At 41.6% G+C, this 25,484-nt stretch overlaps 1 long non-coding RNA gene across 1 annotated transcript in view; it reads right to left on the minus strand.

Annotated features, from left to right (window-relative positions):
* LOC125485879 overlaps nucleotides 1-25,077 on the minus strand; it is a 51,980-nt gene extending 26,903 nt beyond the window's left edge. Inside the window, exon 1 of the long non-coding RNA XR_007264606.1 lies at nucleotides 24,946-25,077. This is a non-coding gene — a long non-coding RNA (uncharacterized LOC125485879). The remainder of the gene's footprint in view (nucleotides 1-24,945) is intronic.
* Nucleotides 25,078-25,484: the final 407 nt, after the last annotated feature.

Below are 25,484 nucleotides of genomic sequence, written 5' to 3' on the forward strand. Positions count from 1 at the left end.
TGTGAAGGAAAAAACAGAGTTAACGTTTTGGATCCGGTGACCCTTCCTCAGAACAGTCACCGGTCCCGAAACGTTAATTCTGTTTTTTCCTTCACAGATGCTGCCAGACCTGCTGAGCTTTTCCAGCAACTTTGTTTTTGTTTCCACCTGAATGATGCTGGGACCAGAGTCCTGCGAATTGCATGATTAGGGCTTTAAACTAAATTGTGGGGGTCGTGCGGGGATAGGTTCAGTTGAGTTGAACTCAGGAGAGATTATTAAAGTTTCCAGAACAAGTAATAAGACTGAAAGTATGGAAAGGGTCAGGAACTGAACTTCTGGCCCAGTGGGATGAGGGAACAAATAGAAGAAGGGGACAGGATTGAGTGAATTGTTCTAAAAAAAAGGGCATTTAGTATATGAAACAAGGTAAATGAGCACAGATTGACATTATGGGTACAACGTTGTAGGTATTGTAGAGACGTAGCTTCAAGGGGATCAGGATTGGAACTAAACAGCCAAGGATAGACATCCTATTGAAAGGACAAGCAGATGTGCGGATGGTGGGGTGGGGTTGGGGTTGGGTGTGGACAGTTGCCTTGCTTGGAAGAAATGAAATTAAACGAATAACAAGAAACAATATTGGGCGAGAAGGTGTAGAATCTCAGTGGGTAGAATTGAAGAACCACAAGGGCAAAAAAAAAGGACCCTAGTGGGAGTTATGTGCAGGCTTCCTAGCTGTAGTCAGGATGTGGTCAATAAAATAAATCAGGAGATAGAAAAGGCATGTTGGAAAGGAACTATGACAATAATCATGGGAACTTCAATTTGTAGGTGGACCATGAAAATCAGGTTGGTAGCGGATCTCAAGAAAAGGAATTTGTGGATTGTCAACAAAGTGGTTTGTTGGAACAACTTGTGGTAGAGCCCACGAGGGAATAGGCAATTCTGGATTTGGTGATGAGTAATGAAGCAGATTTTATGAGAGAGCTTAAGATGAAAGAATCCCTTGGGGGCAGTGACCATAATATAGAATTCACCCTGCAGTTTGAGAGGAAGAAGCTGGAATCAGCTGTAATGGTATTAAAATTGAGGAAATGTAACTAAAAAGATATGAATGAGGAGCTCGCCAGAGTTGATTGGAGGGGGAACCATAGCAGAGAAGATGGCGGAGCAGCAATGGCAGGAGTTTCTGGGGTTGATTTAGGAGGCAAAGCAAGGAAAAAGAAACTGACTAAGGGGAGAATGAGGCAACCATGACTGACAAGGGAAGTCAGGAACAGCATAGAAGCAAGAGAAAAAGTATACAATGTGGTGAAGGTCAGTGGAAGGCATAGAATTGGGAAGACTGCAACTTTTTCACTCAGAGAATGATTCATATGGGGAATGAGCTGCAAGAGAGGTGGTAGATGCATTTACAGTTATAACATTTAAAAGACATTTGGACAGATACATGAATAGGAAAGATTTTGAGGGATATAGGCCAAACACAGGCAAGTGGGACTAATTTAGTTTGGGAAACTTTGTTGGCATGGACCAAAGGGTCTTTTTCTGTGCTGTATGATTCAATATCTCTATAGCTAAAAATGCAAAAAATGAGGAGAAGATAAAATATGAGGATAAGTTAGCTAGTAATATACAGGAAAGCTGCAAAAGGGTTTTCTAGATACATAACAGGTAACAGAGAGACAAGAGTGGATTGTTGGACCACTGGAAAATGAAAGAGCAGTAGAGGACAACGAAATGGCGGAGGAACTGAATGGGTACTTTGTATCAGTCTTCATGGTGGAAAACACCAGCAGCATTCCAGAACTTCAAGAAAGTCAGGTGCAGAGGTGGGTATAGTGATCATCATTAAGGAGAAGGTATTGGGGGAGTTGGAAAGTCTGAAGGTAGATAAATCACATGGACTGGATGGGCTGCACTCCAAAGTTCTGAAGGAGATAGCTGAGGAGATTGTGGAAGCATTGCTGGGGATCTTTCAGGAATCACTGGAGTCAATAAGGGTCCCAGAGGACTGGAAAATAGCTAATGTAACATACCTGTTTAAAAAGGAGGAGATAGAAGATAGGAAATTATAGGCCAGTTAGCCTAAACTCAGTCTTTGGTAAGATTTTCAAGTCTACGATTATGGATGAGATGGCTGAGTACTTAGGATTGGCTGACTGGCAGAAGGCAGAGAGTCAAGAAAAAGGGGTCTTTTTTCAGGATGGCAGACAGTGACTAGTGCAGTTCCGCAGGGTTCGGTGCTGGGGCCATAACTATTCACATCATTCATTAACAACTCGGACAAAGGAACAAAGTGCATTGCTGCTGAGTCTGCAGTTGACACTTTGATAGGTGGAGGGACAGGAAGTGTTGAGGAGGCAGGGAGGCTGCAGTGTAACTTGGACAGGCCAAGGAAGTGGCAGGTGGAATACAATGTGGGCAAGTGAGACGTTATGTATTTTGGTAGGAAGAATAAAGTGTAGACTGTTTTATAAATGGGGAAAGGCTTCAGAAATTGCATTTAGAATATTGTTTGCAGTTTTGGGCCCCATATCGAAGGAAGGATGTGTTGGCCTTGCAGGGAATCCAGAGGATGTTTACAAGAATGATCCCAGGGATGAAGGGCTTGTCATATGAGGAGCTGTTGAGGACTCCGGATCTGTACTGGATGGAGTTTAAAAGGAGGGATCTCATTGAAACTTGTTCTAGGCAACTCGGGATGAAGTATATTTAACTTGCATGGATGAGTACAGCTCCAACAACACTCAGGAAGCTCACTATCCACAATAAATTAGCTTAATTTGGCAATCCATCTACCACCTTCACATTCACTGCCTACATCACCAACACATTGTATGAGCCATCTACAAGACACCCAACAGCAACTCACTGAGGCTCTTTTGACAGCACCATCCAAACCAATGACCTCTATTCCCTAAAAGGACAAGGTAATGGGAGCACCATTACCTACAAATTTCCCTGTAATCACATAACATCCTGAATTGAAATTGTGATACCGTTCCTTCACTGTCAATGGGTTGAAATCTTGGAATTCCCTCCCTGTCAGCTGTGGGTTTTGCCAACACTTTAAGAACTTCTACAGTTCAAGAAGGCAGCTCCATTCCACCTGCTCCATGGCAATAAGGAATGGGCAATAAATACTGACCCCACCAATGACATCCATATTCCATGAACGATTTTTCAAAAATGGTGAGTTCATTTTCCCAAAATTTGTCCACACAGAAGACCTCATAATATTTTCTCCTATAAATGATGGATGTCAACAATTGCTGAGGAATGGTGGTGTACTTAAGTACATTAATTAGTCAGTGCATTGAGAATAGGAATTGGGAGGTCATGTTGCAGGTTTACAGGACATTGGTTAGGCTACTGTTGGAATACTGCATGCAATTCTGGTCTCCCTGCTAAAGGAAGGATGTTGTGAAACTTGAAAGGGTTCAGAAAAGATTTACAAGGGTATTGCCCAGAGTTGGATTGTTTAAGCTATAGGGAGAGGCTGAATAGTCTGGGGCTATTTTCCCTGGAGCGTTGGAGGCTGACAGGGTGACCTTATAGAGGTTTGTAAAATCATGAGGGGCATGAATAGGATAAATAAACAAGTTATTTTCCCTGGGGTGGCGGAGTCCAATAGTTTAAGGTGGAGAAAGGAACGATTTAAAATGGACCTAAAGGGCATTTTTTCACGCAGAGGGTGGTGTGTGTATGGAATGAGCTGCTGGAGGAAACGGTAGAGGCTGGAACGATTACAACAGTTAAAAGGCATCTGGATGGGTACATGAATAGGAAGGGTTTAGAGGGATATGGACCAAATGCTGGCAAATGGGACGAGATTCATTTCGGATATCTGGTCAGCATGGACGAGTTGGACTGAAGGGTCTGTTTCCGTGCTGTACATCTCTATGGCTCTCTTTGAAGGGAATAATAAGACTGACTGAACAATTTTAAAACTCCTGCATCAGTTTACCAATTTTTTTTATATCTTGATGGGTAGTTCTTCAAAGACATAGGCTTAGAAAAACCGTTGTGGCTATTGCTGTGCTCTCTTATTTCTCTCCACTCCCAACATGGTGTTTAATAAATTGCCTGATGAGACTCCCCTTTGTTTTGGAAGGATAATAACAATGTTGTCTATGTACTAGCATTTTCAAATGACTATCTGCACACAGTAGTATATCTGCATTCATTTGAAAAAGGGAAACTTGCATTCACAAGTACTTTGACAATCACCATGAAATTTCCAAACCATACTGAGCTGCACTAAGCTATACAGTACTAAAGAAGCTACGTCATACAGCATAGCCTGCATGGCTATACCCAAAATACCACCAACTAAATTTACAAGCATTGACAGAGCTAGCTAAAAAAAGGGGACATGGGGAACAGTCTTCAAAACACCCAGTAGACAGTCAAATGCAAAGTTGTTGTAATAGCCGCAAGGACACTTATAACTGGTATACGTCATTAGCTAGAATAGCCAGTGATAGTAATGATCAGCTGTGGTTCTCATTTTCCAGACATGCTGTAATGTTGGACTCTGAAGATGAAGAATGGGAAACAAGATCTGCCTTATCAGGGGTGCTATCTTAAATAAGATACATTAATCCACCTGGTCTCTGAACGGGGCTAGCATTACTTTGGAGAAGACGAGGGGACTTATCTGTTCTGTTCACCAGATAATGGTCACTGGACCTGAAATACTGATTCTGCTTTCTCTTTGCACAGGTGCTGCCAGACCTGCCGAGATTCTCCAGCAATTTCTGATTTTGCTTCTGATTTCCACCATCTGTAGTTCTTGGTTTGATATTAGGGGATTATATCAATGTTTTGGCCAATATTTTTTCCTGAGTCAACATTTCTGTTTGTGGAAGCCTGCCACTTGCAAATTAGCTGTCCCTTTCCTAAACTACTGCCATAATTACAATTAAAAGAACTTCAGGGGCTGTAAAATGCTTTATTTCCCAGGTTCTTTTTCAGAAACATTTCAAAAGAGTTCACATTGAAGACACAGGGTCACAAAAGTTAGAGAGAAGACATTCACAGCAATGGCTCTAGCACTGAATAACTTCAGTTGGGTAAATAGATGGTCAAGATTAGAACCGTGCTTCCAAAAGAAGGGAAGGTTGAAAGGTATTCAAGATTGAAGAGGTGTCCTGGATCGAATAGAGAAGAGGAAGCTGTTCCAATTGGTGGGTACATCAGGAACCAGGGGGTACTGCTTTAAGGTGACTGGTGAAAGAAGCACCATCAACATGAGGAAAAATATTTTTATACAGCATGTGGTTAGGATCTGGAGTAGACAGTCTGAGGGTGCAAATCATTTTCTGTAAAGGAAAATGTGCAGCTCTGTGAGGAGAATGTGGATGAGTGTGGCCAGGTGAATTGTGCCTTCTGAAGACCAGCATAGACATGTCAGACTGAATGGCCTTCTTTTGTGGTATAACCCTATCACAGGTGAATGTACTAAGTCCTGAAAGGTGCATTATAAATGCAAGTATTTTTAAATGGTGAGAGATTGGAAAGTGAATCTGAAGGGACCTGGGTGTCTTTGTCCTTAACTCACTGAAAGCTAACATGCAGCTAGGTGCAGCTAACAATGCAGAAGACAAATGGTGTGGTAGCCATTATCCAAGGGGAGGAGGTCAGGAACCTGGGGATATCGTCTCAGAAATAGGGCAAGCCTGTTATAGAACTAACATGCAGAGGAATTTGTTCACTCAGAGAGTGGTGAATCTTTGGAATCCTCTATTCTGGAGGAATATGGAAGTCTTTGAGTATATTCAAGACAAAGATTGATAGGCATCTAGATATTAACAATATCAAGGGATATGGGGTTAACTCAGGAAAATGGTGTCGAGGTAGACAATCAATGATGACCCCATTGAATAGCAGAGGCAGCTTAAGGGCTGCTCTCTTCCTGCTCCCATGTTCTAGTACTCCTAAAGATTTTTCTTTTATCTTCCTAACAGTTGTCCTGTAAGCCATCATTTCCACTATTGCAGCCATCAACCAAGAGGTCAGATTTTGAGCCTCTCTCCCAAATGTATGTAGATTTGTTCCTGTCATCACCAAGGCAACTAACAATTCCATCAATGAACAGCTCACCAACAACAAAGAAAATTTATTGAAGCAATTGTATTTGTGAAAGGTTATGTTTCTATTTTCATAAATACGTCAAAAAATATTCATTTAAACTATAGGCATATAAAGGGCCTAGGAAACCCATTACAACCCATTTAGCTAGCTCCAGTGGCGAGGAAGTATCACATCCTACAAAACATATTATATCCACCTGTCAATCTTCTTCAGACAATTTGCTGATAGAATCAACTACATGTCTTCCCTTCACAGATCCTTCAGTACATTCGCTACCCTCGATTTAAAGCAGTTACATCTAAACTATCTTTTCATTCTCGCTCTTTCAGACTTGAAACTAGCCCATCCTGCTGTAGATTATTCATCAAAAAAAATGACAGTTACTTGTTCAAGTCCATGAAATTACCTTACATAACAATGAATTGAATGAAACAGAAGCCAAACTCAAACTTTCCCATCAAACGTTTGCTTTTAATCAATTTTTTGGAGTCACTTCATCCTTACCTCCTGTAGGATAACCAGATGTAGGTTTCCAACAGAGGAAATGACGTCCAATTTACCCAACCATTTCTACCCATGACCTTAATTATATATGCTGCATTGCTGGAGGCTACTTCCCAAGGATAATAGGAACCGTCTGTCAGAGCCCCCAGGAGCAGTCACCTGTAATCACCAAGAAAGGAAAAGAGACCAAATTATTAGCAGGTCAACACTCACATCTTTTTCTCATTGGGCACTCTTCATTAAGTGATCTCTAAAAGTCAAACACAGGTGAGGCATCCAATGAGCAAAACGTGCGTAAGTTACTGAGCTCATCTCAGAAGCAACTGAACACGCACAGAAATGCTTAATTACTGCAAAGTCAAAGAGTATTTGGGGTGTTTAATATATTTGACACACTATTTTCAGTGCAATGGTTAAATCATTTGCACCGATTCCTAGTCTGGGCTATTTCAGAATAATGACTTTGTTAGATATTTTTATTCATATTAAATAATACAGAACAAAGAATGTACCTTTTTCGTAATTTAAACTATGTAATTAAAATTTTAAACACTAAGTTGAACAATTAAATTTTGTGCAAAAACAGTGGAATTATCTATCTTTTATTTTTCTTTTAAAACAAGGTACAAGTCGTTCCTTCTAACTCAAAGATAAATTGTTAAAATGTAACTGACTGTAAAGCAAGCTGTTTCATATTTTAGCAAAGCTTGTGCTTTTTGTATTGTTTAATGCAGGTCTTTCACTTAAATAAATTTCTGCACTGAATAAATTATGATTTTCGAATATTCATCACAGACAGTAAAAGTACCACAATTTAAATCATTAATTATATGGGCAAAGCTAACTTTTGGCAATCATGTGATACTTTTCACCTTCAATTCATGCAATTAAGCATTTGCTTATAACATGTGACAGTTTTACTCAATAGTCAAAGTTAAAAGTCACCAAATCTACAGAAAAGCTTTAGAAACTATTTAATTATTAATAAGTCCTGCAATGATTACAGTGAAAATAAACTGTCAGTATTACATTTTCATCCTTTGACTTTGATACCTGAAATTTTCATAGACACAAAATAAAATTAGTTTTAAGACTGACCTAATATGGTTGCAGTGATCACCTGACAAATCCAGGCTATCCACACTGAATATACAAAAAAAAGATTGTCTCAAAATTACCATGTTAAACACTGAGACTCAGAGATTGTTGAAGAATTTGTTTCCTTTTTAACTCATATTTGCATGATTACAATAGACTGGGAATATGTAAATTAATGATATTTCAGTAGCTATCTTTGATCATTGAAATGAAAAAAGCAACTTGGACTGAATACACCATGGCATCAGAAAGCTCCTCTCTTCCTCTCCGTTTAATTTCAGTAAACCAACGCTAGGGAAAAAAGAAATAGAAAACCTCTGACTGATAAAGCAAAGGTACCTGTAAATTTCACCACTCTCGAAGAAACAGGACAGCAGGCAAGCAGTTGGGATTTGGGTTTCACTCCTGCAGTCTTGACAAAGACTTTAAAGAAAATTGTAGACTGCAAGTGACTTTATCACCCTTTCCATTGTGGATAACCCTCCTTCCCCTAATTTTTGTGTAAGCTCACTATCTGTGTGTGTTACAGGCGACACATTTCATTAAATTTTTCAGATAATAGACAATAAAACTCCACTCTCTTCCACTCAGAAAATCTTAGGAATTTTCTCCACTTCACCTTCTGAATTGGATAACTAAATTTAATTTAATTGCAATAACAATGTACTAAGAAGGGGTAAAAAAAGACATTTGTTGTAACTGACCAAGACAGGCTTTAAAAAAGGAGCCGTGATCCTTCTTGACCTGGAGGAAATTATTGCAGAATTCTAGGAGTTAAAGCACAGGGAAACTGGTATCTGGAAGTTGTCACAGAACAGAGAGAAAGATAAGGCTGAGGTAAATACCCCAGAGACAAGCTAGAGAAAAAAGGTAGGTCAGACAGAGAAGACAGAACTGCCCCAACCATTTAAAAGAGGGAATTGAATAAGAGGCAGGTGAAAAGCCACCCAAGTGTTTCCATTGTGGGAAACCAGAGAATGTAAAATTGTTGTTTCCAGTTTTTCCCAGAATCATAAGCACTAAGTATGGCCAGAATCTGATTGTTGACCAGGATTGCTGTCAGCAGCTGGTATCAAAGGGAACAGTGACCATTGACTGCTTTAAACAGCCGGAGAATGTGGTGAGCATCAAGTGTCTCAGAGCATTCTCTGAGACACTTGATGCTCACAGACTCTGCTAGCAGGGAAAATAAAACACTTTCCACCTGGAAGCAAATTAAATTCCAGTGTCCTGATAAAAATAGTTCATGAAAGGAATATAAACTTGAGGGCCCTTGTGGCACAATGGCAATGTCCCTATACTTGAGTCAGGAGGCCTGGGTTCATTTCCTGTAAGCTCCAGAGATGAGTTCTAACATCTCTGAACAGGGTGATTAAAATACCTACAGATGAGCCAATGGTTAAAGTTTACTTAAAGAGTGAACTTTTTATAGTTCTGGTAACAGTGAGAGTCCCAAGATTGCTACTGGCAGGGATTGTTATTTTATTGGAGAATGGTTTTGCCAGTCACAAAATATAGTCTCCCACAAATAGAAAAGAATAGGCTAGTGAAGTTGGAGAGGCTGGTCAAAAAGGACAGCTAACAGCAGGACAGCCGGGAACCAGAAAAAGTCTTTTGGAAGCCCTACAGGAAATGGGAGACCCGGAAGGTTTGAGATAGCCCACGAAGGATCATTTGATTTAAATTGGGCTAAGGTCAAGCCAGACATGTTAGAGAGGGTCAGGATAGATTCACAATGAGTTACAAGGGCCAGAACTAAACCAATAGCCATAAAAGAACACACAAATACACAAAGATACAAACATGAAATAAGAACAGAAGGGAAGCATTTAACCTTTGTTTTCTCTTGTTGGAGAGTCTAGGATCAGAGGATGTAATCTCAGACTAAGGAGTTGCACATTTAAGACAGAGCTGAGGAGGTTTTCCTTCTTTCAGGAGTTAGTGAATCTGTGGAATTCTGAGGGCTGTCAAGGTTGGCATATTCAAAGTTGCAATATAGAGATAGGAAGGGGATCAAGGGTTAAGGGAACAAAGTAGGAAAGTGGATTTGAGGATTATCAGATCAGCCATGATCTCAATAAATGATGGAGAAATTCGATATGTTGAATGTCCTACTTCTGCTCCCAGTATGCTGTTATGACCTCTGGAGCCTTCTCCACCATTCAATTCAATTATGGCTGATCCATTTACGTTTCTAAAGCCACATTACCTCTGATAACCCTTGAATCCCCCACCTGAGAAGAAACTTTCCCCAAAAAAACAAAGAATTGTGGATCCCAGAAATCTGATATACAAACAGAAATTGCAGGAGAAACTCAGCAGGTCTTGCAACACCTGTGGAGAGAAAGCAAACTTAACATTTTGGGTCCAGTGAACCTTCTTCAGCATTCTGTTTTATGGTTAAGAGTTTTTCCACCATTGTTTTAATGATCCCATTTCTACTGCCTTCTGAGCCAGAGAGTTCCAAAGGTACACAAGCTTCTGGGAGAGAAACAATATTCTCTTCATCGCTTTCCAGATTGGATAACCCTTAATTTCCAAACAGTGCCCCATTAACTATGACAAGTTTGAGCCAGGGATTTGACTAACAGAGCCTTTCCTGATAAAATTCTGAGTCACTGAAGATCTCAAACTGGCCAGAAACTGTGAAGGTAATGAAAACAGAAATTGCTGGAAAAGTTCAGCAGGACTAGCAACATCTGTGGAGAGAAATCAGAGTTAACATTTTGGCTCAAGTGACCTTCTTCAGAAGAAGGTTCTGACGAAGTGTCACTCAACCTGAAACATTAACTCTGTTTTCTATCTACAGATGTTGCCAGACCTGCTGAGCTTTTCCAGCAATTTCTGTTTTTGTTTCTGATTTACAACATCCGCAGTTCTTTCAGTTTTTAACCATGAAGGTAATACCTCACTTTGTGGGTGAGCCACACGGGGGAGTAGAAGCTGAGCATCCACCTAATGTAGATAGTATTCCAGGGTATGTGGAACAGATTTGGGGAAAAGCTATTCCCAAAACAAGGGAAAGGGTAAGGGAACATACTCCAGAGGTGACATTTCTAATACAGGCTACCAGGTGCATAGCATTGAGTTGAACACCCACTGGGACATTCAAAGGAACATAACCAAGTCTCAGATCTCAATCGCTCAAATCAAGTTGAAGCAATGAGCCTGAGGTACAGCACGTTTACAGGAGGGAAACCTTAGATTACTTGCCAACTATTTTTCTGGAAATCAATTTTGTAAAAATTACTGAATCTGGCACTTGGCAATGAAGGGGTAAGACTTACAAATGTGGCTCAGCTCAACAAACATGTCTGACTGCTCGTGCCAAAGAAGTTTTTAAACCAAGGTTAGGACAAGGCTGAACGTGAAGCATTTTTGCGGTGTGATCCCCGCTTTTGTATGGTGCTTTCGTATTGATCCTATCACAGAACACCAAAATTCAGTAAGCTGTCAAGAAATTTGCATTCGTTGTTTTACAAACACTTGCCTGTTAACTTCACAGATTGAAAGATGAAAGGATATATGCAGGATGTCCATTTTGGAAAAGAGCTAGACTGGGAATGTACAGAGGGATTACATTTCAGAATCCTGTTTTGAGCAACTAAGTGAGGAAGTAACATAGACTAAATGTAGCAAGGATACAGAAAGCTCTTCTCTCCCTTTCAATACCTTTCTCAATCTCAGCAAACCAGCGCCGGTAAAAAAACAATTGGAAAAACATTTGTTGACTAAGAAATCAAGGTTAGCTACAATCTTTATCACTCCTGAGAAAACAATTTAAACTCAAGTTTCACTCTTGCAACTCAAGGACTCTAAACAAAAACTGTCAACTGCAATTCGCTTTATCTCCCTGTCTATACTCGACATCTCCTCACCCTCAACCCAAGTAAGCTTAATACCTGTGTTTGTGTCTATGTTGATTATCAGTTTTTTTTGAGGTAAAAGAACTCCACGCTCTTTCACTGAAGAAAATTTAGAATTGGTTCTCTTTCAAAATTAGAAGCTTGAGTCCATGCAGCATACTGTAGCATGTATCAATTACCTGAAGTGCTGTAATGGAAAGAAAGACCTTGGACTCATGCGTAGTTGATGTCAGTGCTGGCAGAGCTGCAGAGATAATCACCAATTGGACATAAATACTTCTGCAAAGGAAGAGAATGAAACAATGGACAAAATGTTCCCAGGTTCTGAGCGATGTGGGCAAAAACAAGGTATTTTGGAGAATCCTGTGAGCTGGCCAGTGATCAGCTTCCTGACATCGAAAGCAGAAGGTCCCACTTTCCAACTGTGTGCTGAATGGCAGGAAGAGATTCTCACCAGTGTGTGGAGAGAATAGATAACAGAGAACCAGTGGATGTGTTATATTTGGATTTCAAGAGGATTTTTGATAAAGTCACACAGGATAGGCTAGTGGGCAAAGTTGTAGCATATGCAATTGGGGGTAATATTTGACCATGAATTGAGTATCGGTTCATACACTGGCAATAGAAACTGGGAACAAATATTTTTTGGGTGGTAGATATGACTAGTGCTGTACTCAGGGAAAGAATATTTGGGCCCCAGCTATTCATAATAAACACTAATGGCTTGGGTGAGGGAACCAAATGCAATATTTCTAAGTTTGTCGACAGCACAAAACTAGGTGGGATTGTGAACTGTGAGGAGGTTGCAAGTAGGCTTCAAGGAAATCTAGACAAGCTGTGTGTGTGGACAAACAGTTGGCTGATGCAGTATAACATGATTAAATCATATCATAGAATCCCTACAGTGTGGAAACAGGCCAATCAGCCCAACAAATCCACAAATCCCTTCCAAGGACCATCCCACCCAGACCCATCCCCCTACCCTTTCCCTGTAACCCTGCCCTTTCCTATGGCTAATCCACCTAACTTACACATCCCTGGACACTACGGGCAATCCATCTAATCTGCGCATCTTTGCACTGTGGGAGGAAACCAGAGCACCTGGTGGAAACCCATGGAAACACGGGGAGAATGTGCCAACTCTACATTTACAGTTGCCCGAGGGTAGAATTGAACAATACTCAGTGGTTAGCAATGGGCGACTAATTGTAAAGTCATACATTACAGTGTGAAAAACTGAAAGATAGAATATTAATGACAGATTGTGAAATGTGGATGTAAATAGGTATCCGGATGTCCTTGTACGCCAGTCAATCAAAGTAAACAGGCAGTTTCAGCAAGCAGTGAGGATGACAAATGGTCTTCCTTGCAAGATGATTTGTGTTCAGAAGTACAGACGCCTTATTGCTGTTACACAGGGCCTTAGTAAGATTGCTTATTGAGTACTGTGTGCTGTTTTGGTCTCGCTACCCTAGAAAGGATATATTTACCATAGATGGAATGCAGCAAAGGTTCACCAGGTTGATACTGAGGATGCTAGGACTATTGTCTAAAGAGAGATTGATTAGACTGGGCCTGTATTTAGTATTGTTTAGAATAATAAGAGAGGATCTGATTAAACAGTATAAAATTCTAACAGGGTTAGAAAGATCAGATGCAGGGAAATTGACTCCCCTGGTTGAGGAGTGAAGAACCAGGGGTCACAAACTTAGAATGTGTAGGCCATTTAGGACCGAGATGACAAAAACTCTCTTGAAGGGGTTAACCTGTGGAATTCGCTCCCACAGAAGGCAGTAGAGGCCGAGTCACTTAGTATATTTAAGAAGGAGACTGACAAATTTTTAGATATTAAAGGCATCAAGGGATATGGAGCAGGACACAGAAAAATGGCATTGAGATCAGCCATGAATATATTGAATGGCAGAAGAGGCTTGAAGGACCTAGTGGCCAACCCCTGCTCCTACTATATACGAGAGAACTACTTGCGTCTTTTAGCATACCTTAATATTCTCATTATTTGATCATCTTTCTTTACTGTTATATTTACCATTCTGCCACCCACTGGGTAGAAACTGGAAAGCAACAATTCCTGACTTGAAAGACAGTGCATTGAACTGATGTCCTCCAGCCATCAATCAGGTACCAACATGCTCCATGGGCAGTAACCACACCCACCCCAGTCCACCAGGATCTCCAGGTCCCCAAAGGCAAAGCATGGCATCAATTGCCCCTCCATCTGACATGTTCAGGGCAAATAAAAAAAACCATACGACCTAATGTTTCAGAGATAGTAGGAACTGCAGATGCTGGAGAATCTGAGATAACAAGGTGTAGAGCTGGATGAACACAGCAGACTAAGCAGCATCATAGAAGCAGGAAGGCTGATGTTTCGGGCCTAGACCCTTCTTCAGAAATGGGGCAGGGGAAGGAGGTTCTGAAATAAATAGGGAGAGAGGGGGAGGCGGATAGAAGATGGATAGAGGAGAAGATAGGTGGAGAGGAGACAGACAAGTCAAAGAGGCGGGGATAGAGCCAGTAAAGGTGAGTGCAGGTGGGGAGTTAGGGAGGAGATAGGTCAGTCCAGGGAGGATGGACAGGTCAAGGGGGCGGGATGCCGCTATTCCCGTTGTGGTCTCCTCTACATCGAGGAAACCAAGCGGAGGCTTGGGGACCGCTTTGCAGAATACCTACGCTCGGTTCGCACTAAACAACTGCACCTCCCAGTCGTGAACCATTTCAACGCCCCCCTCCCATTCCTCAGACAACATGTCCATCCTGGGCCTCCTGCAGTGCCACAATGATGCCACCTGAAGATTGCAGGAACAGCAACTCATATTCCGCTTAGGAACCCTGCAGCCCAATGGTATCAATGTGGACTTCACAAGCTTCAAAATCTCCCCTCCCCCTACAGCATTCCAAAACCAGCCCAGCTCGTCCCCGCCTCCCTAACCTGTCCTTCCTCCCACCTATCCCCTCCTCCTACCTCAAGCCCTACCCCCATCTCCTACCTACCCACCTCATCCTGCCCCCTTGACCTGGCCGTCCTCCCTGGACTGACCTATCCCCTCCCTAACTCCCCACCTACTCTTACCTTTCCTGGCTCTATCCCCGCTTCTTTGACCTGTCTGTCTCCTCTCCACCTATCTTCTCCTCTATCCATTTTCTATCCGCTTCCCCCTCTCTCCCTATTTATTTCAGAACCTCCTTCCCCTCCCCCATTTCTGAAGAAGGGTCTCGGCCCGAAATGTCAGCCTTCCTGCTCCTTTGATGCTGCTTGGCCTGCTGTGTTCATCCAGCTCTACACCTTGTTATCTCATATGACCCAAAGCATGGCTATGCTTTAAAGATGGAGCCAGTGCCAGGAATCAGAGGAGGCCCCGACTGTAGCCAGTATTTCCACCTGAGGTGAGTGGCAGAACAGGAAGAACGGGGCACCATCCGAGCTTTGGTGGCTAAGAAATGAGGCGAGTGTGGGAAGACAGCCTGAGAGAAGCCACTAGGGTCCACAGAGAGAAACCCTCCATAAAATTTGGTAAATTAACACAGCCAATTTCAGGTAAAATTCAGCCTAATGTTGGATTAGTAACTCCAGTTCATTCATCTTCAAGCAGCTACCTCAGCATTAGTGAATGACCATGAACAAGGCACCCAGAGGCATTCACTGTGGATAGCTTTAACATTGACAATTCTGTAAACAGAATTATACTCAATTGGTCCCTGGACATACTTTTCCCCTGGTTATCTGTTCCATTGAAGCCTTTCTGATATTACCCCACTTATACTAAAAAAGCGAAATTCTCTGTCACAGTTTGGGTGAAAAATGAAGAAATGGGAGCACAAGTAGGCTTTATGGCCCCCAGTCAACATTCAAATAAGAACAAACCTAATCACCAACCCCAACTTGTCTTCCCTGCCGATCTAAATAAACTTTATGCCCCATGAGAGATAAAAAGAGAATATAGAGAGAATAAATTGCAAGTACATTCAAAAGTTTTTCTACAGTTAACATTTGTACAAGATTGGCATTTTTTTGTAATGAATCATGGGATGTGGGCATCGCTAGCTGAGCTGGCACTTATTGCCCATCCCTAGTTGCCCTTGAGAAGATGGTGTTGAGCTGCCTCCTTGAACTGCTGCAGCCATGGGCTGTAGATAGACCCACAATGCCATTAGTGTGAGAATTCCAATGTTTTGAACCAGCAACACTGAAGGAACCAAGTCTCAGCAAAGTTTTATAAAACTAGCAGTTTTGGTTAACAGGTAGGGCAGCCCAGTAAATGCAGTCTGTGGTTTCAGGTCTGTGTTGATGCTTCAATTTACAACAACATGTACTAAATGCTACTGTGTATTGCTGTGAATATGATAGCAAAGTAATACATTTTAAATCAGGGTGTGATTGTACTCCTGCCAGGGTGTGTGGCACCTTCCTGCCTGTGAAAGCCTCCAGTTGTATCACACTTGATCTGACAGCTCAAGGTTATGTGACCAACTGTCTTCTTTTTGTAGAGAAGATGCTGGGTCCTTTTTGCCTCCTCTTCACCATGGCTAAGATACCGAACCATCCTCAGCTGCTTCAGCAATGACTTTCCTTCCAACACTAGGTCAGCAGTGTGGAATTTCGTGGATGATTTCACAATGTTTGGCACCATTCATGACTCCTCAGATATTGAAATAACCGAGGCCCACATCCATTAAGACTTGGGCAACATTCATGGGCTGATAACAAGCATGTGACGCAAGTGCCAGACAATGACCATCTCCAACCAGAGAGATTCTAACTATATCCCCTTGACATTCAATGGAATACCATCACTGAATTCTCTACTATGAACAACCTGGGAGTTACCATTGACCAGAAACTGAACTGGATCCTCACCATATAAATGCAGTAGTTATAGGAGCAGGTGGATCAGAACCTGGGAGGTCTGTGGTAAATAACGTATCTCCCAACTCCCGAAACCTGTGCACCATCTATAAGGCACAAGTCAGGGGTGAGATTGTCTACTCACGACTTGTGCGGAGCCTCCATTGTCTTAAATATGCACTCTCTCCACCACCAATGCATAGCGGTAGCAGTGTGTAAAATCTATAAGATGCATAGCAGAAACCTATGAAGGCTGTTTTGGTAGCACCTCCCAAATCTCCAACCTTTTTGGTTAGAAGCACAGGGGCAGCAGCTGCAAGGGATCTCCATCACCTATTGTTCGCTCTCCAGGTTAAACACTATCCTGCTTTGAAACTGCATAGCCATTTTTTTCTCTGTTATTGGGTCAAAATCCTGAAACTGCCTTGATAGCAGCATTGTGGATGTACCTACACCACACAGACTTCAGCAGCTCAAGCAGGTGTGTCACCAAAACCTTCTTAAAGGCAAAAGCAATTAGGATGAGTGACAAGTGTCAACACTCTTTACATCCTGCGAAAGAATGGATTTTAAAATATTGGTGACATAGCAATGTCTCAAAGGTGGGTTTTGAGCAGTCATTACAATAAAGAGGGCCACTGCATATTGCATTTTCAATATGCTACATTACTGTACAGTCCAAAATTTCTACTGAGACCTTCACACTTCCTGCCAAAACTCGGTAAATCTTAGTGAAGCATTCTCCCCACTTCTAGCCATTGACTTTTAGCCAATTTCTCCAAAGATTCCAATGTTAATTCAGTGCAAAACCTGGAAATTCCAGGCAGATGTTGAGCCCTTTTCCACTTCCGCTCTGTATATAAAGCTCTCTGGCAGCACATCAGCAGGACGACAGTCTAATTTAACCTAAAGGTTTTTGCACTTTGCCATCAGCTGACTAATAACACGTCCTCCCTTCCAAAAGAACTGGTCCTGCCAGCTCTTTCCACCAATTTCAGACGCTGTCATTGAAGCTCTGAAGTTCTGAATGTCAGACCAAGCCATTAATGAAATCTTTTGACCAGCCAGAATGCTAGAGTGACCGCCCAAACGGAGCAGTACTGATTATTTGAGTCCTTGAAAAGAAATCTCTAGTTTGTATGCCTGATCATCTGAGAATCCATAAAGGAAAGACAGGCTGGAAAATTCAAGTAAATTTAATTACATCATGTCTATTATGTAAATGTAGCTCAAAGTAAAAATACAATTTTGAAACATAATCTACGAAATGGTTTTCCTTTTCCAGTGTTATGCACTGCATTCATAAACTTTAAGGAATGCATCCTGGCACACTATGGAATGAAATGTTATTTAAATGTGCATCGCTTTTTTTTATTGCAAACCCCCTTCCTCCCAACCAATAACTAGCTCCCCCCACAAAAAAAATACATCTCAATGAGGCAATGAAGTCCCATATATATTGGAATCAAATGGCAGAATAAACAGTTCTGTACAATTAATTGCAAAAAAAAATGAGAGCGAGCCACTTTATGACAACATTTGAGAATCTTAAGCATGGAAAATATTTTGCGTCAAGAAGTTGGGTCTGACAAGGTTTGCATTTTGTTTTTCCCTTGAAGCCCTGCATGTATTAAAACTTAATAGCTTTTGAATTCTTTCATACCTCCTTGCCACAGGCTCCAGACTCTCAAGAACTCAACATCATTATCAGAAGCGTGTACGCATGTATTTCTTGTGCAACTGTAGACTTTATGCACAACCAGAGACTGTTGTATGTTTTATTATACATTATGGAACGTCCTAATATGATGCTCTGAAATTACCCTAGTTTTGTGTCAGGAAAACAGTTTTTTTACACAGGAACAAAAAGATACTTGGTTTAGCAAACACCTCTAATCATGACTTGACACTGCAATTTTAACCAAAATTATACATTGCAAGCCAAAAAATGCATGAGTTGCAAATTTGTATCCACCATAGAGGAGGAACCACATTAAGCTCTTTAATTTCTCCAATGCTTCCTTATCCATCAGAATTCTTCTGCAGTGCTATGAGAACAAAAACAACACATCATGATAAAAGAAAAAGTATGCCTGAGACAATGGATCTTTTCAAGATGGAAGGAGGGTTGCAAAGAATAAGGATCGAAGAAAGAAGAAGAAGAAATAGAGCAAGGGTGCTGAAGATTGGATTGTGGATGGTGAAGCAGAATGCCAATGAAACCATGTTCAAATTCTGGAAAACCGGACAGATGACCTGGCATCGGCCTAGGCACTGGAAAAGACACTGGCAGAAACAGCCCTGTCGCAATCCACAGCAGGTGGACCGCAGCTGTTCAAGAAGGCAGTTCACCACCACCTTCTCAAGGACAACTAGGGATGGGCAAGAAATGCTGGTCAGGCAGTGACGCCCGCATCCCATAAATGAATAGGAAAATAAAATCCTCACTATAATGGTACAATATTCTGGTCATTTCCAAATCCGAAATCATGGAATCCCAACCCATCACATTTGACTGACTTCATTCTCCCGGCGATAGTTAGCGGGGATAATTAGTGGGGATTAGCCTCAGGCAAAATTGGAATGAAAAGGCTGGTTGAATGTTAGTCAACTTCAGTCTCAACAGTGACTATTTTAACAGTATTTGAATATTGATAGTTTACACATTTGAAAGTTGCTGCACTTAACACTGGACTGTAGCAGTACAAGAAATTAAGGACAATGATTCAGGAAACGGTATGGACACCAATTTACCATTCAGTTTTAGTGATTTACAGGGTTCCCTTCAAGGCTGTGCTGTAGAATCTGGGGAGACTGAATGCACTTCTCCATGATGAGCCAATTTTACATATGGGCTCAAGCTGGGAATCCAACTGATGCAGCAAAGCTGACTCACTACTGAATCTGTAAACAGAGGCAAAGTCATGGAAAATTTATAAAAGAACTAACGACTGATTTAATGTAATAATTGCCAGAGTTTCCTGGCATCCCCCATGTCAGTTGTAATGAAGCAAAGTACCTGTAGGTTTTAGATTCTGTTAATGGATAGTTTGAGGCAACAGCTGACAGATTACCCCTTCAGCTATGAAGTGTATGCATGCTGCACTGTTCCTGTGAGAATTCCTTCTCGGGAATTAATACTCCTGGGCACATCAGGGGCACTGCACAGTAAATCACCAAGTTTACCAGCACACACGGATCCTTCATTTGTTTTTTAAACTGAGAAAAACCATTGCCCAGGCTCACACTGGGAAGGGGAGACTAGTTAAGCTTTGCAGCAGTGAGTGGAAATCACACTTCACTGTGAATGAAGTGCTAGTCAGACAAATGAGAATGACAACAAAATGAAATTAATGATGTCCCGTCATTACCATGGAACATTACACCTCTTACTGCTCATGACATACCAAGTTTTCTGCAGCACTCTCTTTTTGAATGGTAAATATTATCTGCAAAAGGGTTGACTTTTCAAGAGACTGTTGGCAAGTTTTCTAATATTCACAATCCATCTCTGCATGCATGTGCATATTGCCATAGACGGAAACATGAAGAGTGAGCAATTGGGCTGGTTTGCACCCATTTTGCAGGGACTGTGCATGCTTCAAAATAGGATCTATGGTGTGCATACACACATTTGGGACATATTGTGCCAGATACCATAATAGTGAGAGCACTCACAGACGCTGAACATCCACTGAAGTAAACAGTGCTGGCTGCTCAGACATCAATCAGCTTGCAATGCTGATTTGGTGTCGGGAGTGCCAGTTTGGAACTCAACACTCTGACAAACAAGGCCAGAAACTGATGGAAATACTCAACAGATCAGCAGCATCTATGGGACAGAGTGCAGATTAGTTGTTTCAGGTTGACAATCTTTCAGCAGAACTGGGAGAAGTTAGAAATTGTATAGATTTTGAGCAAGCAATGGCAGGTCAGAGGCAAAGGGGGATATTCTGACATGCTGAGAGACAAGCAAGATTGAGTGATGGAAGAGGAAGTCTTGCAGGGCCCAGGGGAATGGAGATGGGTCAAGAAAAGAAAGGAAGAAAAGATGTACCTAGATAAGTGTGCTGCTGTTTGAAAGCAAAAGTAAGGCAAAACTTAAACAAAAATAAAAAGAAACAAAATGGAAACGTAGAGTTTATTGTGTGAAATTGTTGAATTTATTGCTGGCTCCAGAAGCCAATAATTACCTTACTGAAAGATGAGATGCTATTTCTCAACTTTACACTGAATTTCACTGGAACGGTGCAACAGGCCAAGGGCAGAGAGGTCAGTGTGAGAGCAAAGTGGCGAGTTAAAATATCAGACCACTGGAATCTCAGGGTCATGTTTACTGAGTGAATGCAGGTGGTTCACAGAGCAATTACACAATCTGCATTTGATCTCCCCAAGTGTAGAGGAGATCACATTGCCAGCAGCTAATTCAACAGACAAAAAATTGAAGGAAGTCAATGCAAATCACTGCTTTAACAGAGTCTTGGATTGTGCGGAGACAGGAGGTAAACAAAGCAGGTGTTACATTTTCTGAATGTGCATGGAATAGTGCCAAGGGAAGGGGGTGAAGTGTTGTGGGATGATGGAGAAATGGATCAGAATATCATGGAGGGATTGACCCTTTTGCAATGCTGAAAGGACACAAGAGAGGAACATATGTTTGATGGTGACATCATGGTGGGATGGGTGCAAATAGTGAGAAAAGACCAAATGAACACAGAGGGTTGATGGTTTGAAGGTCAGAATAAGGGGAACCCTATTGTGGTGCTGAAAGTGAATGAAAGGGATGAAACAGAATTTCAGAAAATGCACCAGATATGGTTAAGCACCCGGTCAACCACAATGGTGACAAGTTGGGTAGTAGCTCAGCTGAAGAAAAAAACATGGTATCTCAGAAGACGTGGTGTGGAAAGTTTCATCTTCAGAACAGCTGTGACAAATGGAGACAAAGGAACTGGAAGACTGGAATGGAGATCTTACATGACCACATCCTTTCTTAGATGCATCATGTGGATCATGTGTTCAGCAGCATGAAGAACACCCTACCAGCAAACTTTAAAGGATCATCAACTGTTTCTTAATTAGTTGCTGGTTGATTTCTTCTGGCTGTTGTTGCTGTTCTGGGTTGGATGCTTTCTATAGCTGCTTCAAGTTGCAACGGTCTATAGGGAGTAGTGTGGATGAAACCAAAAGGCTTCACATGGGATTCAGGGGGAGCTTGCCAATTGGATACAATTGGCTTAATGGCAGGAGACGGAGATTAATGGTAGAGGATTGCTTTTCAGACTGGAGGCCTGTGACGAGTAGTGTTCCACAGGGATCGGTTCTGGACCCTCCTTTGTTTGTCATTTATATAAATGATTTTGATGAGAAAGCAGAGGGCATAGTTAGTAAGTTTGCAGATGACATCAAAATTGGTGGCATTATAGACAGTGAAGAAGGTTTTCTAAGATTACAAAGGGATTTTGATCAAATGGGTCAATGGGCTGAAAATGGCAGATATAGTTCAATCTGGAGAAAGGCGAGGTATTGTGCTTTGGTATAACAAACAAGGTTAGAGCTTATACAATTAATGGTAGGGGCTTGGGTAGTGTTGTGTTGAACAGAGGGACCTAGGGGTGCAGCTACATAATTCTTTAAAGTTTGCATCACATATAGACAGGACGCTTGCCTTCATTGCTCAGTCCTTTGAGTATGGGAGTTGGGACATTATGTTAAGGTTGTACAGGGCATTGGTGAGGCCTCTTTTGGAATACTGTGTCCAGTTCTGGTCGCTCAGTTACAGGAAGGATATTATCAAGCTGGAGAGGGTTCAGAAGAGATTTACCAGGATGTTGCCTGGTATGGAAGGTTTGAGTTATAAGGAAAGGCTGGATAGGCTGGGACTTTTTTCACTGGAGTGTAGGCGGTTGAGAGGTTACCTGAAAGAACTTTATAAAATGACGAGAGGTATAGATAGAATTGATGGAGAATTTCAAGACTCGGTGAGAGGAGCGAGATTTAAAAAAGACTTAAGAGGAAAATTTTTTACACAGTGGATAGTTCGCGTGTGGAATGAACTTCCTGTTAAAGTGCTGAATGCAAGTACAATTTCAATGTTTAAAAGACATTTGGATGGATATATGAATAGGACAGATTTGGAGGGATTTGGGCCAGAAGCAGGCAGGTGGGACCAGTTTAATGTGGGATTATGTTCGGCATGAACTGATTGGACTGAAGGGTCTGTTTCTGTGTCGTAGGACTCTATGCTGACTCCTGCACAAACTCATCGTTCACAACCTTGAGCAGAGTGGAAGGCATTCCTTTCCTCTGAAATACAAAATGACCCAGGTCAAAACTTTACAAATGGTGCATTTCCCAACCTGCTCAGTTGAAGAATTGGATGGGGAAAGCAACTCTGCTAATAAGTGCAGTCCCACAGTCAATCAATGCTCAGAGGAGGGAAGGTGAGGATGGGAGATGCTGAGGGAGAGTTCAACAAGGAGAAGGAGCACCTATGAGGCAGAACTTCGGGTGGCAACCAATTTGAAAAGTGGGCTCTTTAGGGAGGTGTGACAACTTCCTGCTTATGGTCTGACCAGAATGATACAAGAGGTTTCCCTTCTGCCTCTGAATTTCTCTTGACAGGCTCAAAATTGAGATGGTTTGAGGGATTTTGAGTTTGGTGGAAGGTTACCCAGGGAATTTTACAAGCCTCACAAACTATAAAATTCTGCCTTGGGGGAGTTTGAAGTGAGGGTGCAGAGAGAAGGGCAAATTACTGGAAGAAGGATCAGGAAGAAGAGTGGGAGAAAGCTCTCAGCAGTTAGCAATGTACATCTTCAGAGAACAATGGTTCAAACTGAGCCTTGATATGGAACAATATGGAACGTTTGCACTTCATTGAGTAGAGCTTCACTGAAATCTGCTATCTGAAACAGCTACAACCTACCAACTCAACAAGTCCACAGCCACATTGTCAAGGTGGCAAGAAACATTACACATCCAGCTTCTGCCAGATTAGAGCAGGGATTTTCCAGTATATTCCGCTGTTGAATGAAAGATGCTCTCTGTTCAATGGGAGCTCATGACTTTCATTTTCTGTTGGTGGTGGCAAGCAGGTGGAGTGAGCAGAGCCTCAGTTCTGTGAAGATTGCAGGTTTCCCAAGAGTGTACGCTGCTACTGAATCCACCCAAACACTTTGCGAGCACGGCATTTCAACTCTACCCCATACCATACTTCCACTCACTTAAAATCCAGTGTCTTGTGCAGAGCAATGATTGATATCCTGGCAGCCGTCATGATGCCTTCTTTTTGCAGCACTCCACACTTCTGTGCAGTCTGTCTTTGAACTAACACCACAAGCCAAAGGTAGCTACTGGGACACAAGTGACTACCCTTTGACAACATGGCTGATGACTGGTGCATCACATGTGTACATGTGGGCAGCATACATACATGAAAGATATGCCAAGTGACTTGAAATTCTATATAGCAGACCGTTGATGTGATGAAACAATCTTTCTGCTGCAGTATTCAGCAGAGTAGACATCATGCTTTGCATGCTGCATAACCTGCCATTCCAACAACTATGTGGCCAACAGCTTAGGAACAGTAGGAGTGAAGATAGAAGAACAAGGAGTGAAAGAAGAAGGAAGGAGGTAACCTTTACAGTGCTGCCCCAGCCAGACTATCCATGAACAGCTTATTCATATCTGAAAGCAATGACAAGAACCTCAGTTTCTTAATTAGCAGTAATCTCAAACCTTTGTTATCAAGGCCATGCTCACTTGGCCATAATGTAATAATAAATTGCACTGAAAAAAACAAACAAACTTACACACAAAACTGTACACAGAAAAATTCTAAATTTCAATGCCCACCACCAAGAGGGGCCTCATAGCACCCCCACTAGCCGAGCTGATCAAGCCCTAAAGGACATAGCTGCTAGACTGGGTCTGAGAGAAATGATTAAGGAACCAACAAAAGGGGAAAACATACTTGAACTCATCCTCACCAATGTTCTTATCACAAATGTATCTGTCGATGACAATTTCGGTAGGAGCGACTACCCAATTGTCTTTGTGGAGACAAAGTACCATCTTCATATCAAGGATCACCTCTATCATGTTGTGTGGCATTATCTCCATGATAAATGAGGTAGATTTTGAACAAAATATGCCACTCAAGACTGGGCACCTATGAGGAGCTGTGGAACATTAACAGCAACTGAATTGTACTAAAACACAATCTGCACACTCATGGCCTAGCATATCCATCACTCTATGATTATCAACAAGCTATTTCATTTCTTCTTCCCTTAAGCAGTCATTTTTAAACAAAACAGCTTTTCAAACAGTTTAGATGAACATCCCATAGGGTCATCAATTAAAGATCATTCACATAGTTCTCTTGCAGGAAACTTCACTACGCTTACACTTTAGATAAAAGCTCAGTCTTCAATATCGACTGTGTGATCACATTTGCTCGATAGATTTTTCTTTAGCTAAAACTAAACTCAGGTGCTGAGGTCATTCCTTTCAACGCTCACTCACCTTTCCACCTTTTAATTGATGTGAATAGTTCTCACATGCTCCCTTGTGTTATGGTCACCATATTCTGTGGCCACTCATCCGAGGCAACACATTGAATGGACATGTGGTTTCCTGCTAGGAATTATGGGTAAGTGATGTAATCAAAGACTCACTGTTTCAATCCAATAGCCTGTCCTGTTCCATCAATTTTATTCCTTAACTGAAATGTCATCAACCCAGGTGGCCTGACAAGGTGATGGTAAAACGCTCTAACCAGAGAAATAGGAAACAGCTGACACAGATTCACATCCATTCCAAACAGGGGAAAGTAAGTAAATGAGGATAGCAACGAAACAAATTACTTCACCACTGTAGCTTAGATATCTTTGAAGAGAAGTCTATATAAAGTACTTTGTAACCGCATTTTAATCAACAGAGAGGAAGAACTGTGCAAGTCCTGGAGAAATGGTTAAAAATAGCTGTTTGAGCTGTTACACTACAGTCTTGACCAATTACTTTGTGCCAAAATTATTGCAGGATGTCAGGAGTACATCACAGAA

The sequence above is a fragment of the Rhincodon typus genome, chromosome 23 (assembly GCF_021869965.1).
Source record: "Rhincodon typus isolate 14 chromosome 23, sRhiTyp1.1, whole genome shotgun sequence".
NCBI lineage: Eukaryota > Metazoa > Chordata > Chondrichthyes > Orectolobiformes > Rhincodontidae > Rhincodon > Rhincodon typus.